We start from the raw sequence: 14,406 nt of genomic DNA on the forward strand, positions 1-14,406 counted from the left end.
TGCAGGGTGACGCAAGCCGATGGTATGGGGGTGTGGGGTTTAAATAATGAGTTCACGTGTGTCTGGACCGTCATGAGAATGGCCTCATTACGTGGGCTGTTAATGTGTATATGAAGTCGGGTAGACTTCCGGGAAATAGTTGAGAGCCTGTATCGATGTATATGTTTTGTGAGTGTATAATGAGAAAGAAATTCTGGGGGAGGGAGACGGGGATTAAAGTTAGAATAAAGAATTGGTGGTGACGCCAAGGGGGAGGGGTTACGGGATATAAGAGACGGCGAGCCGGATGTGAAGAGAGGTGTGTTGTAACATACAGGCTGTGTAGCGTGGATCTCAGTTTTATGTCTTTGTAACCATCTTTTTATGCACTGGGGAGGCCGTTTCAAATAAAGTATCCACACTAATACCTTACCGACTACGCCTGTGTTTGTCCGGGAGAGGTCTGGAAGGGGACCCCGTGACATATGGTGTCAGAAGTGGGATGGCTAGTCGGAAGAGGAAAACGCGCCTCCCAGCTAAGCGCACAGGGCTGCGGTCCCAGCAGCATGAGCTTCCAGTGGAGAAGACAGCAGAGGAGCTGGCGTGGGACACAGTGCCGGCGTCGTCTTCTTCAGCAGAGGAGGAGGAGATTTCCGGCAGGATTGGTCCGGAGTTGCCTACAACCTCGACTGCAGCACGTGATGGAGAACTGATTGCGATGATGAGGGACTTCCTGGCGGGACAGCAAAGGAGAGAGACGGTGTTATTGGCAGAACTCCGGGGACTGAGGACCGTTTCCCCTCCTAATGCGCCGCTGCCCGCAGATGTGGCTGGTCAGCAAAGCCCAGGTCCCGCACTAGCCGGAGCTAGCACCACGGCAGCAACGGCTACGCCAAGCACGGCAACAGCAAGCAGCCCCCGAATGGTACTGCCTACACCGGCGTGGCAGAGGGAATACGGGGAGTCGCCAGCGGAGGTTCCCTCTCGTCAGTCCCAAGGAGGGATTAGCAGTATCGACCCGTCAGGGGGAGAGTGGAGGCGATCGGCGGGGCCGAAGATCCCGCCTTATCAGATGGGGGAAGATATTGAGAACTATTTGTTGCGCTTTGAGCGGGTGGCCAGAACCTGGAGATGGCCGGAGAATGAATGGGCCTGTCGGCTAGTTCCGTTGCTAGCGGGGAAGGCGTTGGAGGCCTATACCGCAATGGATGAAGAAAGAGCCCACTGTTATGAGGATTTAAAAGCTGCCTTGTTAGTTAAATTTGACATTTCCCCGGAGACGTATCGGCAGCGGTTTCGCTCTAATATTATTCCACCTGGGGAGAGCCCCACCGAGACTTACTACCGGCTGAAAGGACTGTACCGGCGCTGGCTTCGACCAGACCCAGCCAACATGTATATATGGGCCCCACCTGGTTTTTGCTCGGGCTGGATGGGTACCATGTGGGCATGGGCTCAAACTGGGCTTTTTGTATGGGGCCTACTTGGGTTCTTCACATTAAACCCATATGGGCCATCCCAAGTGAGCACTTTTAGTAGGTCCTAGCTGGGTCAAACATGGGAAACACTTAACTTGGTCCAAAATGGGAAACACATGTAGGACCCACTTGGGTTTTCCACCTGGGATAGACATGGGCAAACACAGTCATTTAAGGATAGGCTGTTGTTGTGTGCCCCAGGTGGGGCAAAGTTAGGTAATCAATATATGTTTTAGTATCGATGACACAGGTGGGCCCCACCTGGTCAAACTAAATGGGTCGCACATGGGCAAATGCAAGTCAGACCCTGAAACATGTCTATGTGGGCCCCAGGTGGGGCAAAGTTAGGTAATCAGTATATATTTTTTAGTACTGATGACACAGGTGGGGCCTACCTGGCCAAACTATATGGGTCACACATGGGCAAATGCAAGTCAGACCCTGAAAACATGTCTATGTGGGCCCCATATGGGTTATGTTAAGTTAATATGGGCATATATTTTATGTGGGCTCAAGATTGTTTAGTATATATGGGACCCACTTAGGTTTCTCACATTAAAGCCATATTGGCAAAACCAAGTGGAAACATATAGTAGGTCCTGGCTGGGTCAAACATGGGAAACACTTCAATTGGTCCAAAATGGGAAACACATGTAGGACCCACTTGGGTTTTTCACATGGGTTAGATATGTGCTAACATGGTCATTTAAAGAAAAGGTGTTGTTGTGTGCCCCAGGTGGGGCAAAGTTAGGTAATCAATATATGTTTTTAGTACTGATGACACAGGTGGGGCCCAACTGGTCAAACTATATGGGTCACACATGGGCAAATGCAAGTCAGACCCTGAAAACATGTCTATGTGGGCCCCAGGTGGGGCAAAGGTGAGGTAGTCAATATATTTTTTAGCACTGATGACACACGTGGGGCCCAACTGGTCAAACTATATGGGTCGCACATGGGCAAATGCAAGTCAGACCCTGAAAACATGTCTATGTGGGCCCCAGGTGTGGCAAAGGTGAGGTAGTCAATATATTTTTTAGCACTGATGACACACGTGGGGCCCACCTGGTCAAACTATATGGGTCACACATGGGCAAATGCAAGTTAGACCCTGAAAACATGTCTATGTGGGCCCCATATGGGTTATGTTAAGTTAATATGGGCATATATTTTATGTGGGCTCAAGATTGTTTAGTATATATGGGACCCACTTAGGTTTCTCACATTAAAGCCATATGGGCAAAACCGAGTGGAAACATATAGTAGGTCCTGGCTGGGTCAAACATGGGAAACACTTCACTTGTTTCAAAATGGGAAACACACGTAGGACCCACTTGGGTTTTTCACCTGGGTTAGACATGGGCAAACACAGTCATTTAAAGAAAAGCGTTTGCTGTGTGCCCCAGGTGGGGCAAAGTTAGGTAATCAGTATATATTTTTTAGTACTGATGACACAGGTGGGGCCTACCTGGCCAAACTATATGGGTCACACATGGGCAAATGCAAGTCAGACCCTGAAAACATGTCTATGTGGGCCCCATATGGGTTATGTTAAGTTAATATGGGCATATATTTTATGTGGGCTCAAGATTGTTTAGTATATATGGGACCCACTTAGGTTTCTCACATTAAAGCCATATGGGCAAAACCGAGTGGAAACATATAGTAGGTCCTGGCTGGGTCAAACATGGGAAACACTTCACTTGTTTCAAAATGGGAAACACACGTAGGACCCACTTGGGTTTTTCACCTGGGTTAGACATGGGCAAACACAGTCATTTAAAGAAAAGCATTTGCTGTGTGCCCCAGGTGGGGCAAAGTGAGGTAATCGGTATATATTTTTTGGTACTGATGACATAGGTGGGGCCCACCTGGTCAAACTATATGTGTCACACATGGGCAAATGCAAGTCAGACCCTGAAAACATGTCTATGTGGGCCCCAAATGGGTTGTGTTAAATTAATATGGGCATATATTTTACATGGGCTCAAGATTGTTTAGTATATATGGGACCCACTTGGGTTTCTAACATCAAATCCATATGGGTGGGCATCCAATGTAGGTCCTAGTTGGGTTAGTGATGGTAAATGTGTACATTGGTTCAAAATGGTAGCACATGCTTATGTGAGGATTCTTCTTCTGTGAAGAGCCTGAGAAAGTGTTATCTGAATAAAGGAGGATTTATTCCAAACAAGCCCATCACAGATTGCGCACAACCCAGGGAGTTCTGAAAGTCAAATTGTAAAAATAATCTCAAAAGAAAGTATGAACATAACTCTCTTTTATAACCTGCAGACGGCACCCATGTGGTACCATTCTCTAAGAAATCACCCTAACTTTAACATATTTGGCACAACCTCAGTCTATCACTTTTGCTACCCTTACGTACAGTCAGATGTTCTTGACCCTTCATTTTTGACCCTCTCAGTATTTAGCCTTGGCTAGCAAATGTACTCAAAGTCCACATTGAGACCTCAAGATGTTATGTGTTATCAGACACTACAACCCAACTGTCAAGTGAGACTATAGGAACTTTGGTGTTTTTGAACATTCAATGTTACTCAAAACACTCTGCACACTATTCCAAATAACTGGTTTGAAACTGGTTACTTTTTAATTTTAGATTTCATTTATGTACTTAATGTGAACTCTGCATGGTAGGCTGCATGGTGAGGCTCAGATAAGATAAAATAAGGACTTCATGATTCTTCTTAGGTAAATTCACTTGTCACAGCAGCAATAATAAGTGATTAAAACGGACACAAGAGTAGAAAAAAAGAAAAGCAAAAAATACGAATAAAAAACCTAAGATAAAAGTGAATTACACAGACAAAATCCAGATTTGGCATTTGCAAATTAAGGATTACTGGTTGTTCAAACAATTAAGACTATTTACTTGAGCAAACATGCAGTTGAGGATTTTTAGTAGATCAGACACACTCTACTGTATTAGAGAAAAGACAGTTAGCTACATGGAAGATGGAAGTTTTGGTTAATCAGATCCAGTAAAGCTCCTGAAGTATATTACCGATCTGTTAAAATGTTACTCTTCAAACTTGTGCCCTCAAATTATATAACCAGAAATAATTTATATTTTCTTTGAACTAGTGGAAAGGAGAGGGAATGGGGTCTTTCAAGCAGTCACACTTCAACTGTGAAACTCCCTTGTCCTTATGGTGTATTGACACTATTGAAACTTTTCAAAACCAGTCTAATGTTAGAAGAGCTTTTAGGTAAACTGTTATTCTTCTTCTTATCATTATTAGATTTTTATTAATTATATTTTTATTATGATGTTGATTTGGGTGACAATTTTTGATAAATATTATATATGAATTTTTTAAACATATTAACCATCCCTATGCTTAAAAAACTTTTAAAAATAAAATTGTTCTTTTAAACTTGTGCATTGTTTGACTTTTAAAATTTTTGTATCAGGTGTAAAACGACTTTTTAAATAAAGTTGTTTTTAATGTGAGCAGCTCCTATTGGCTCGTTTAAAAAGAGGGAGGAGCAGATTGCACCGCCTAGCGTCTAGTCTTCGCGGTCTTTCGTCTGTTGCGCCTTTTCTCTCCCTGGTGTTTGAGAACGTGGAGGACAAAAGGATACCAAAGAATCGAAAACTATGACAAAGGTAAATACTTAAAGTTTGATACGTTTTCATCAATGGTTATTTTAGTAACTTTCTATAGTCGTCCTAAACGGTATAAGGGGGAGAAGCATAACATCTTTAGCTAGCAGGTAGAACTGGGTTAATTTACTGCATTGTCTTTGGCAAACATAATTTAAAGTTAATTACAAAACTCTTACTGCCTATATTCTACTCAATAAAGTTCATCTTATCTTATTCTGTTTTCATTGCACCATTCTCTCTATACAGTTTTTTGAATTTACACACTATAACGTACACGGCAGTTTTTTTTCTGTGCTTCTGCAACTGTTTCTTGGGTTTTCCTATAAGGTTTTTTGTAATTAATTTAAAAAATTTATATTATTTTTTTGGCTTTAGTGGATTCCTGCTCAGCTAACTCGGCCATTATGCACTACCCAGTAAACAAAATGGCTGAACAGTATCTTAAATGTCTGAACATGAGCTAGTCATACCATGTTACGTAATATTCATGTGCAGTGTAGCAAGGTGATTGTTTAAATTACAGGAGTAGATGCCTGCAGCTGAAACGGTTTTCTGATCTGAATACGGTAATGTTACCAGATATGCATTGTACTATAGGAAAAACGGTGGTGGATCAGTGTGTAAAAAGCCCCCAAAAGAAACACAACAGATTCTTTAGCTCAAACACTGTCTGATCACTCTCTTAGATACTGTGCTGTTCCATCTAGTTATTGGTTACTGAGAAATGTTAGGTCATTAATTAATTAAGAGAGTGTAGCTGTTCAGATCAGATGGTGAAGTAGGAAAATGCAGAACATGTTATTATAGCTGAATGCTGTGTAAAATACTAGTAATAAATCTAACTCCCATTTATGGCTTTTACTACTGTGGGGCTAAATAAAAAATTACAGACATAATGAAATCTGCTACAATTACAAAGCTTAAGTTTAAAACAATTATTATATATTAAGCATTTTTTTGCTCTTTTTTTTTTCTTTTTGCTAATAATGGACTCAATTTTATTATCAACTTCAAAGACCTATTAAACTTTTAAACCATTAAATCCAGGAAATTAGATGCCCGTAAATGTACGAGACCCTCTTTATGGCTAGTATCCCCAAATATTTAATAATCCTTTCTAAAAGTACACAAATTTTGTTCTTTTCAATTAAATATTGCATGTTCAATGTATTCTTGAGCAGGTAAAAATTCCACTAAATTAGTTTTTGCATATTTTTAAGTATAATCAAATTTTTATAGTTTGCGAGTACTTTTAATTTGGAGATTTTGCCACTTGATTTGAAGTTTGGATAGTGCTTTATAGTAATTTGTAAATGTTTTGAACTCATCTGGCTTCTTAATAATTTAATAAAAAATTAACAAGCCATGTAATAATTTGAAAACCACTAGGGACCACTTATAAAAAAGTAATTCCTTTTTTACTTAAAGGAATTTAGGATTTATGTCTGTCAAGTCATTTGTTCTGGCATAAGTCACCATTTTGATATATCTTCCTGTGACTTTAAAGTCTGTCAGCTAGTTAGATACATTTTTGCACTGCTAGTGTTTGCTGCTTGAATTAGTCAGTTTATCATATAAACACATGCAGTGCCTTTCAAACTTTTAATTACACTGTTCATTTTGTGCATTAGTAAGAGAATCTTTTATATTGAATTATCCTGGGAAAAAACAAAAATGTTTGTATTTTCTCATGCACTTTCTTTCATTTCCTTATCACGTTTAGATTCTTCAAGATCACAAGCACCATCTTTGACATGTAAGTAACTTTCATATTATTTGTATTACTTATTATTATTATTATTATTTTTGAAAAGTGATGGTCTTTGGGGCATCCTTTTTTTTTTTTACTGGTATTAAGTATATATATTTATTTAGGCACAGGAGGCAATGATCTATTTTAAAATTTAACATTTATTTAATTTTCATCTTTTATGCTAACAATAATGCCAACAGTGTTCTCTTCACTTGTCCCACAACTCTGACAGTTTTGGTCCTCTGCTCTCCTCACAATTGGCTGATTTCCATCTGAGCTGCTACTGTCAACTGCATTAAACTGATTTTACATTGCCTTGTTATTCTAATCTTTATCTGCGTTTTGGACTCCAAACATTCACACCTGCTGTTAGTAACCAGAGCTCACAAGAGTGTAAGGCGTGTAGTTCAATAAAGTGATCGATGTGTTCACTAGCTGATTTCAATAAACCGGTAACTTATCAAATCCATATTTTATAGGAAGTACATTACTGATAAAAGTGGTAATAAACACGGTAACCAATAAAAATTTAAATTTCCTGTCATAAAAAAAAATACTGCAGTGAGCTCGGTTTTCTAACACCAGGTGTGAACATCTACAGTCTTTAAGCGCTGGTAAAGATTTAAAAATAAAAGCATTCAATAACATAACATTAAACACTAAATTAGTTTGATGGTGTTGACTGCAGCAGCTCAATGTTAATCAGCTGATGGTGATGGAAGCAGATGAGCGTTTTTCATCATGGTTGTTAGTGATGTGTTGGTCAAAACGAAACGGCTCTTTGAAGTGAACGACACAAGCGTGTTTTTTTTTTCTCTCTCTCACCCTCTCTCTTGCACTTTTTTTCCGCTTCACTCTGCACGCGAGCCTTGTGCTTTGCGCTGGGAAGAGGGGGGAGGGGCGGTTGTTACACACGCAGTAGCACAGTAACAGAGCAGGAGGGAGAGAGAGAGAAAGAGAGCCAGGGACAACAACGTCACATTAGAAAGGTATAGTAATCATCCACAACTATTTTCAATTGCGGATGATAAAGGATTCAGAAAGTTTATTCATGCAGGCCCATATGACAGAGAATGTGCATCTTCTGTTTGTTTTCATATTATAATTTATATTTAATTGTGTTGTGGTTTGCAGTGTTTTGTGTTGTTTCACTTTAAATTTGTTTAAAAGGAAAAAGCTGAAAATTTAAATAGTTAAAAGTTGAAATGTAAATAGTTGTTTTTTTTTGTATTATATGATTTATTTATTACATTTTATGTGGAGAGAATAAATAAAAGTATATTTACGGTGGCTGCTAGAGACAAAGCACGTACAAACCCCAAAACACGTAAAAACTCCATAGCACGTACAAACTCCAAAGCACGTACAAAACACAACAGAAGTGCTCCAGGATGCTAGGCACAGTGTTGAGATTTTGTTACCTAGTGGCTACACAAGCCAGGAAGTACCAACGACCGGATTTGGTGTGTGGTAGTAACAGGTAAATGAACAGTTTTTGGAATTTTTTATGAATATATATGAGTGCTTGTGTATAAATACACAAAAAATACACATATGATTTCAATTGTGTAAATTAAGTGATCTAGATAGCTCTGTTTTGGAAGTTCAGTTGACGCTAGAAATGGGTTTTGGAGTTTGTACATGCTTTGTCTCTAGGGGCCACCATATATATTTATATATAAACATATATAAATAAAACCATGTTTCTTTTTTTACATTAGTAATTCCTTTTGTTCATAATTTTATATTGTTGTTAATAATAAATTAATTAAAGCAACAAAACAACCTGAAGAGCCGGTTGGGAGCCGAAAGAGCCGGCTTTCTAAAAAGAGACGAAAATCCCATCACTAGTTGTGTAATATGCTGGTATTGATATGATCAAAAATGAACTGAGTTGTTTCGTATTCTATAGAAATTGTACATCTAATTAATAACAAGGCTTTCTGCTGATGTTATTAATTAAAAATTTATTGTTTTATTTTTAAGCAACAACTTTTTAGCATGCAATCAGTCCATGCTGTACAGGACAGATTTGTAAACTGTGCATACAAAAATAGACTATTTTACAAAATTGCTCTTTCAACAAATGTAAATCACAGCAGATTTTTTTTGTTGTAGGTGCACTGTCACAATTAGAAATGTGGGGGGAAGTCCTCAAAGTTGAAGGCAGAACAGGAAAATACATGGAAATAACAATTTTCCTTTAAATGGTAAATGGCCTGCATTTGTATAGCGCTTTTCTAGTCCCTAAGGACCCCAAAGCGCTTCACACTACATTCAGTCATTCACCCATTCACACACACAATCACACACTGGCGATGGCAAGCTACATTGTAGCCACAGCTGCCCTGGGGCGCACTGACAGAGCACATCAGTAAAGGTCGATCTGGATACTTGATAACTGTTGGTATAGGTATGACATGAATTTGAATCTCCATTATCACAGGTTTTAATTGGGAGGGAACATGCAGATATACAGGAGGACTATAAACAGCAATTCCTATTGCATACAACTGTTTTAGAAAATACCAACAACACTGTTAATTTATCACTTGCTGGTCTATAGACTTTACAGTGTGGATGGATGGAAAATCCATCTGGCTCCACTCTGGCTGAATTGGTGCTACAAACAACTCTGCGCTCGGCTTTCCTGGCTGTGTGTGGATTTATACTTACACATCCAAATTTTGACCCTATTTTTCTTCCTTTCAGCTGATTGGTCAATTTCATGTCAATCACCAATTAAACAATCCAATCAGAGAACATCTCCAGAAGTTGATTCTGTTCATCTGGACGTAGCATTTTCAGTCGGAGAAAATGCTGCAAGCGCTACGTCCAGATGAACAGAATCAACTTTTGGAGATTTACTTACCTGGATGATTGAGCATGCATCAAGACAATCAGAGAACAGATAGGTTTGGCTGTTGGAGGGCTGCATTACGGAGCTTCAGGTCCTGGAAGAATAAATTCCCTTTTACATACCAGACCAGCATTTTTCTTCATTAGCACGAAGGAAAACAGTCTGTGCGTGTCAGAGTTCTGTGGTTTTTGTGTCACAGGGCTTATAATATGTGTAAAAATCTGGCCAGGGACCATCACATCACACTGCTATCATATTTTTCTGTTGCTATCATGTTTCTTTTCTGAGATGTTGTTACTTTTATGACAGATGTAACGAGAAATCTTCCAGAAAGTTAAATTTTTTATTCTAATCAAATATTTGATTCTGATAACAGATAAAGATTTTTTTTTTTTTACTTTTGTTCTGCTATTTCATAGTTTATACAAATTTTGGCCAATTCCTATTTATTTTAACCCTTTAGCCCCCAAAAAGTCGCCAGCGACAGGTTTTTCCAAACCTGTCTCGTCAAACCTGAGCTCTGCCAGGGGCCCAACACGCCTGGACTTTTAGAAGAAAAGAGATGTCCGAAAATAAACCACAGGGTCAAATACTTAATTTTGTTCAGTGTTTTAGAGTTATTAATTTGAATTGACTAATTTAAATATTTTATTCATGTACATTTTGATTGCCTTTAGTAAAAATGGCAAAATTTCAATTTCTTTTTTCTTTCTGTTATTAATCCTTGATTACATTCATATAGTATACAGTAGAGGAAAAAACCTACCAGACCTACCAGTTATCCTGCGTAACATTATTGGGGATAAAGGGTTAAGGAAGCGCAATTAATTTTTTTAGTTTAGCTTGTGTTTACTACCATTTTTTTTTTTTATCACCACACAGTAAACATTAAGTAATATGTAAAGCGTCCATTTATCCTCCATTCCGGTCCATTATCTTAAGCTTAGGCTGCTGCCCCTCGACCCAATCCGGTACTAAGTAGAGAGGCCCAGACTTCGCTCTCTCCAGGCACTTGGCCCAGCTCTTCCGGGGGAATCCCAAGGCATTCCCAGGCCAGCCGAAAAACATAGTCCCTCCAGCATGTCCTGGGTGTTCTGGGTCTCTTCCTGGTGGGACGTGCCCAAAACACCTCACCAGGGAGGCATCCTAACCAGATGCCAGTATCTAATCTGTCCTTTTTGTATGTTCCCCTCAGGTTGCCATGGTAGCAGATACAGGGGAAACAAGTGTAGACGATGCTACAAGAAGGATGATGAAATTCCTCATATCACCTGAGCTGGCTGTGGAGTACAACATGCTTGGCCGACATGGGGAAAAAAAGTTCAGAGATTTGCGTCTTTTTAATGTTGTGTATGGTAAGTTAGTTTCACTTGAGACATTTGAACTTTATAAAACTAAACTTTTTTAATAAAGTGTTTGAAAGTGTAACTGAGATTGGTTATCATGCAATTTGTATATATTTTTTGAGGCAATAAAGTGAAATAAACATTGTTCTTTGCAAATCATCACCAAATGAAGTAAGCTAAGATTAACTTTACTTTGGCTTGCCCGTTTTTCTTCTTCTTCATTTGCAGAGGCACTGAAGAATTATTTAACATCAAAAGTCAACTTGCAAGAAGCAGAGAAGGCTCTGTCCAAGTGGTTCAGTGGAGCTAAAGACAGAGGAGGACCGAGGGCTGCAAGGGTACAAAATAGACTTACGGCTCTGTAAAAAAACAAACCCTGCTGATTCAAGATAAGCTTTTGAGTTTTCCATCTGACTTTTTCCCCATGTTGCTACAGTTCCGAATATCTAAGGAATTTGGATGTAGTTTGACATTTCTAGTTTTTTTAAACGTTTACGCACTTTGGAATACAGTCACGTAAAATCACAGTTGTTGGACAAAATAAATGTGAAAAATGTTGTTTTGTGTACCCTCGTGATTTTTGAAATGGTTTTATTTACAAACTAGTTTTTGTTTGCAGTCAGCTTTAATATCTTTGGTGTCTTTTTGTCACAGAACCTGTATTGGTCGTCTGACAAATTGATTTTGTGACTGTTTTACTACATGGGGCCCACCCAGTGCCAGAACTTAGTCAATTCAAACTAGAAATAAGATGCAAATACAGAACCCACTGCTAATGCTATTCCAACTTTTTAGCTCATGTTTTCCTCATGTTGTACCCACTAAGAACTTGAAAAATGGGGCCTAGGTGGGTTTCAGTGTACTTTGCCCAGTTGGGGTCCATTTAGTTCACAGATTTTACCTATATAACACCGAGATGGGCTTATAAAATGGGGCCATTATGGAACCCGCGGACAATCCCACTTAAAACCCACTTTTTAGCCTATGTGGTACTCACATGGTACCCACAAAACAACTTGAAAGGTGGGGCCTGGGTGGGTTTCTTTGTACTTTGCCCAGTTGGGGTCCATTTAGTTCCCAGATTTTACCAATATAACACCGAGATGGGCTTACAAAATGGGGCCATTATGGAACCCGCGGACAATCCCACTTAAAACCCACTTTTTAGCCTATGTGGTACTCACATGGTACCCACAAAAACTTGAAAGATGGGGCCTAGGTGGGTTTCTGTGTACTTTGCCCAGTTGGGGTCCATCTAGTTCCCAGATTTTACCAATATAACACCGAGATGGGCTTATTAAATGGGGCCATTATGGAACCCGCGGACAATCCCACTTAAAACCCACTTTTTAGCCTATGTGGTGCCCACATGGTACCCACAAAAAACTTGAAAGATGGGGCCCAGGTGGGTTTCTGTGTACTTTGCCCAGTTGGGGTCCATCTAGTTCCCAGATTTTACCAGTATAACACCGAGATGGGCTTATTAAATGGGGCCATTATGGAACCCGCGGACATTCCCACTTAAAACCCACTTTTTAGCCTATGTGGTGCCCACATGGTACCCACAAAAAACTTGAAAGATGGGGCCCAGGTGGGTTTCTGTGTACTTTGCCCAGTTGGGGCACATTTAGTTCCCAGATTTTACCAGTATAACACCGAGATGGGCTTATAAAATGGGGCCATTATGGAACCCGCGGACAATCCCACTTAAAACCCACTTTTTAGCCTATGTGGTGCCCACATGGTACCCACAAAAACTTGAAAGATGGGGCCCAGGTGGGTTTCTTTGTACTTTTCCCAGTTGGGGCCCATTTAGTTCCCAGATTTTCCTAACATAACACCTATATGGGCATTTAATATGGGGCCATTACGGAACCCGCGGACAATCCTATATGGGGCCCATTTTTCAGCCCATTTCCAAACCATATGGGCCCCACATATAAATGTTGGCTGGGGAGCAGCACACGAAGGACGAGATGGGAGAAGCGATTATTTTGGAGCAGCTAATTCGAGTTCTTCCAGGGGAGGTGAGGACCTGGGTGAGGGAGCATGAGCCCGCGGACGGACTGGCCGCAGCCAAGTTGGTGACGCAGTATTTCAATGCGCGGAGAGGAGCGGCCCCGGTCCGCTCAGCTGGGACGCCACAGCGATCGTCCCCGCAATCCGCGGGTCTGCCGAAGCGGGAGAGTAACCCCGAGCCATCCGGGGCCCCCAAGGTATCCACTCTACGAGGAGCGGGTAAGGACTTTCTTTGTTATTACTGCCAGCAGCCAGGCCATAAAGCCTCGGGGTGCCCCATCCGGAAGGCCAAAGTCACTGGGGCCTGCTATGCACCTCGGCTGGAGGCGGAACCAACAAAGGTCCAGCCAGCTGAGGGGCAACGCTACAAAACTGTAATGGTAAATGGGCAGCGGGTTATTGCTTTGCTGGACACTGGTAGTTTTATGTCATTAATTAAGCAAAGCTTGGTACCAGTGAACTGTGTGGACTATAGTCGACAAGAAGAAGTGTTATGTGTGCATGGTGACAAACATCCCTACCCAAAGGTGGAAATAACAGTGACTATTAATGAACAGCCATATTTATTGTCTGTTGGGGTGGTACAGAATTTGCCGGTAGAGGTTATTCTGGGGATGGATGTGCCTGTGCTTATGGATTTGTTGCAAGAAAAAGAAGAGCGGGACACAGAGACAAAAGGGGGGGGAATGGGGAATGTTCAAATGAAGGTGTTAGGCCCAGTGGTCACTAGGGCCCAGGCGAAGGCGGGATGCCAACCCCTGCCAGACTTGGACAGTAGTCTGTGCGAGGGTGGCACGAAAGGGCCGAGGAAATCTCGTCGCCAACGCCGCTTTGAGAAACAGCTATGGTCCCAGGGACCGGGTAATAAGAACATGAAATGGGATGTACCTGAAAATATGGCTGTGCTGCAAAGGGAGGATGAGACGTTGGAAGTGTTGTTTGCTAATGTGCCTGAAGGGGGAACAGGGAAATGGGGAGGAAAAGAGAAGTTTGTGGTTGAGAAAAATGTGTTGTATGCAGTTGATGGGGACCACCAGCGGCTTGTGATCCCTGCTAGCTGTAGACCTCTCATTCTGCATTTAGCTCATACCCTCCCCTGGGCAGGCCATTTGGGTCGCCAGAAAACCTATTTACGGGTTAGTACGCGTTTCTTTTGGCCGTCAATGTATACGGATGTACAGAAGTACTGTCGTGCATGCCCTGTGTGTCAGAAAACTTGCCCAGCGCGCAAATCGGATCGGGCTCTGCTACAACCCTTGCCGGTCATCTCTATCCCCTTCCGTAGGGTAGCTATGGACATTGTGGGTCCGTTAGTAAAAAGTGGTCGGGGTTATCAG

At 41.1% G+C, this 14,406-nt stretch overlaps 1 long non-coding RNA gene across 1 annotated transcript; it reads left to right on the plus strand.

Moving 5' to 3' along the window:
* Nucleotides 1–1,365: 1,365 nt before the first annotated feature.
* Nucleotides 1,366–11,484, plus strand: LOC120723948. Its single transcript, XR_005693841.1, has 4 exons — nt 1,366–5,091; nt 6,815–6,847; nt 10,900–11,059; nt 11,279–11,484. It is a non-coding gene; the product is annotated as an uncharacterized LOC120723948 (long non-coding RNA).
* The last annotated feature ends 2,922 nt before the right edge of the window (nt 11,485–14,406 follow it).

This window comes from Simochromis diagramma, unplaced genomic scaffold (assembly GCF_900408965.1).
Source record: "Simochromis diagramma unplaced genomic scaffold, fSimDia1.1 OVJJ01000685.1, whole genome shotgun sequence".
In the NCBI taxonomy this organism is placed as follows: Eukaryota; Metazoa; Chordata; class Actinopteri; order Cichliformes; family Cichlidae; genus Simochromis; species Simochromis diagramma.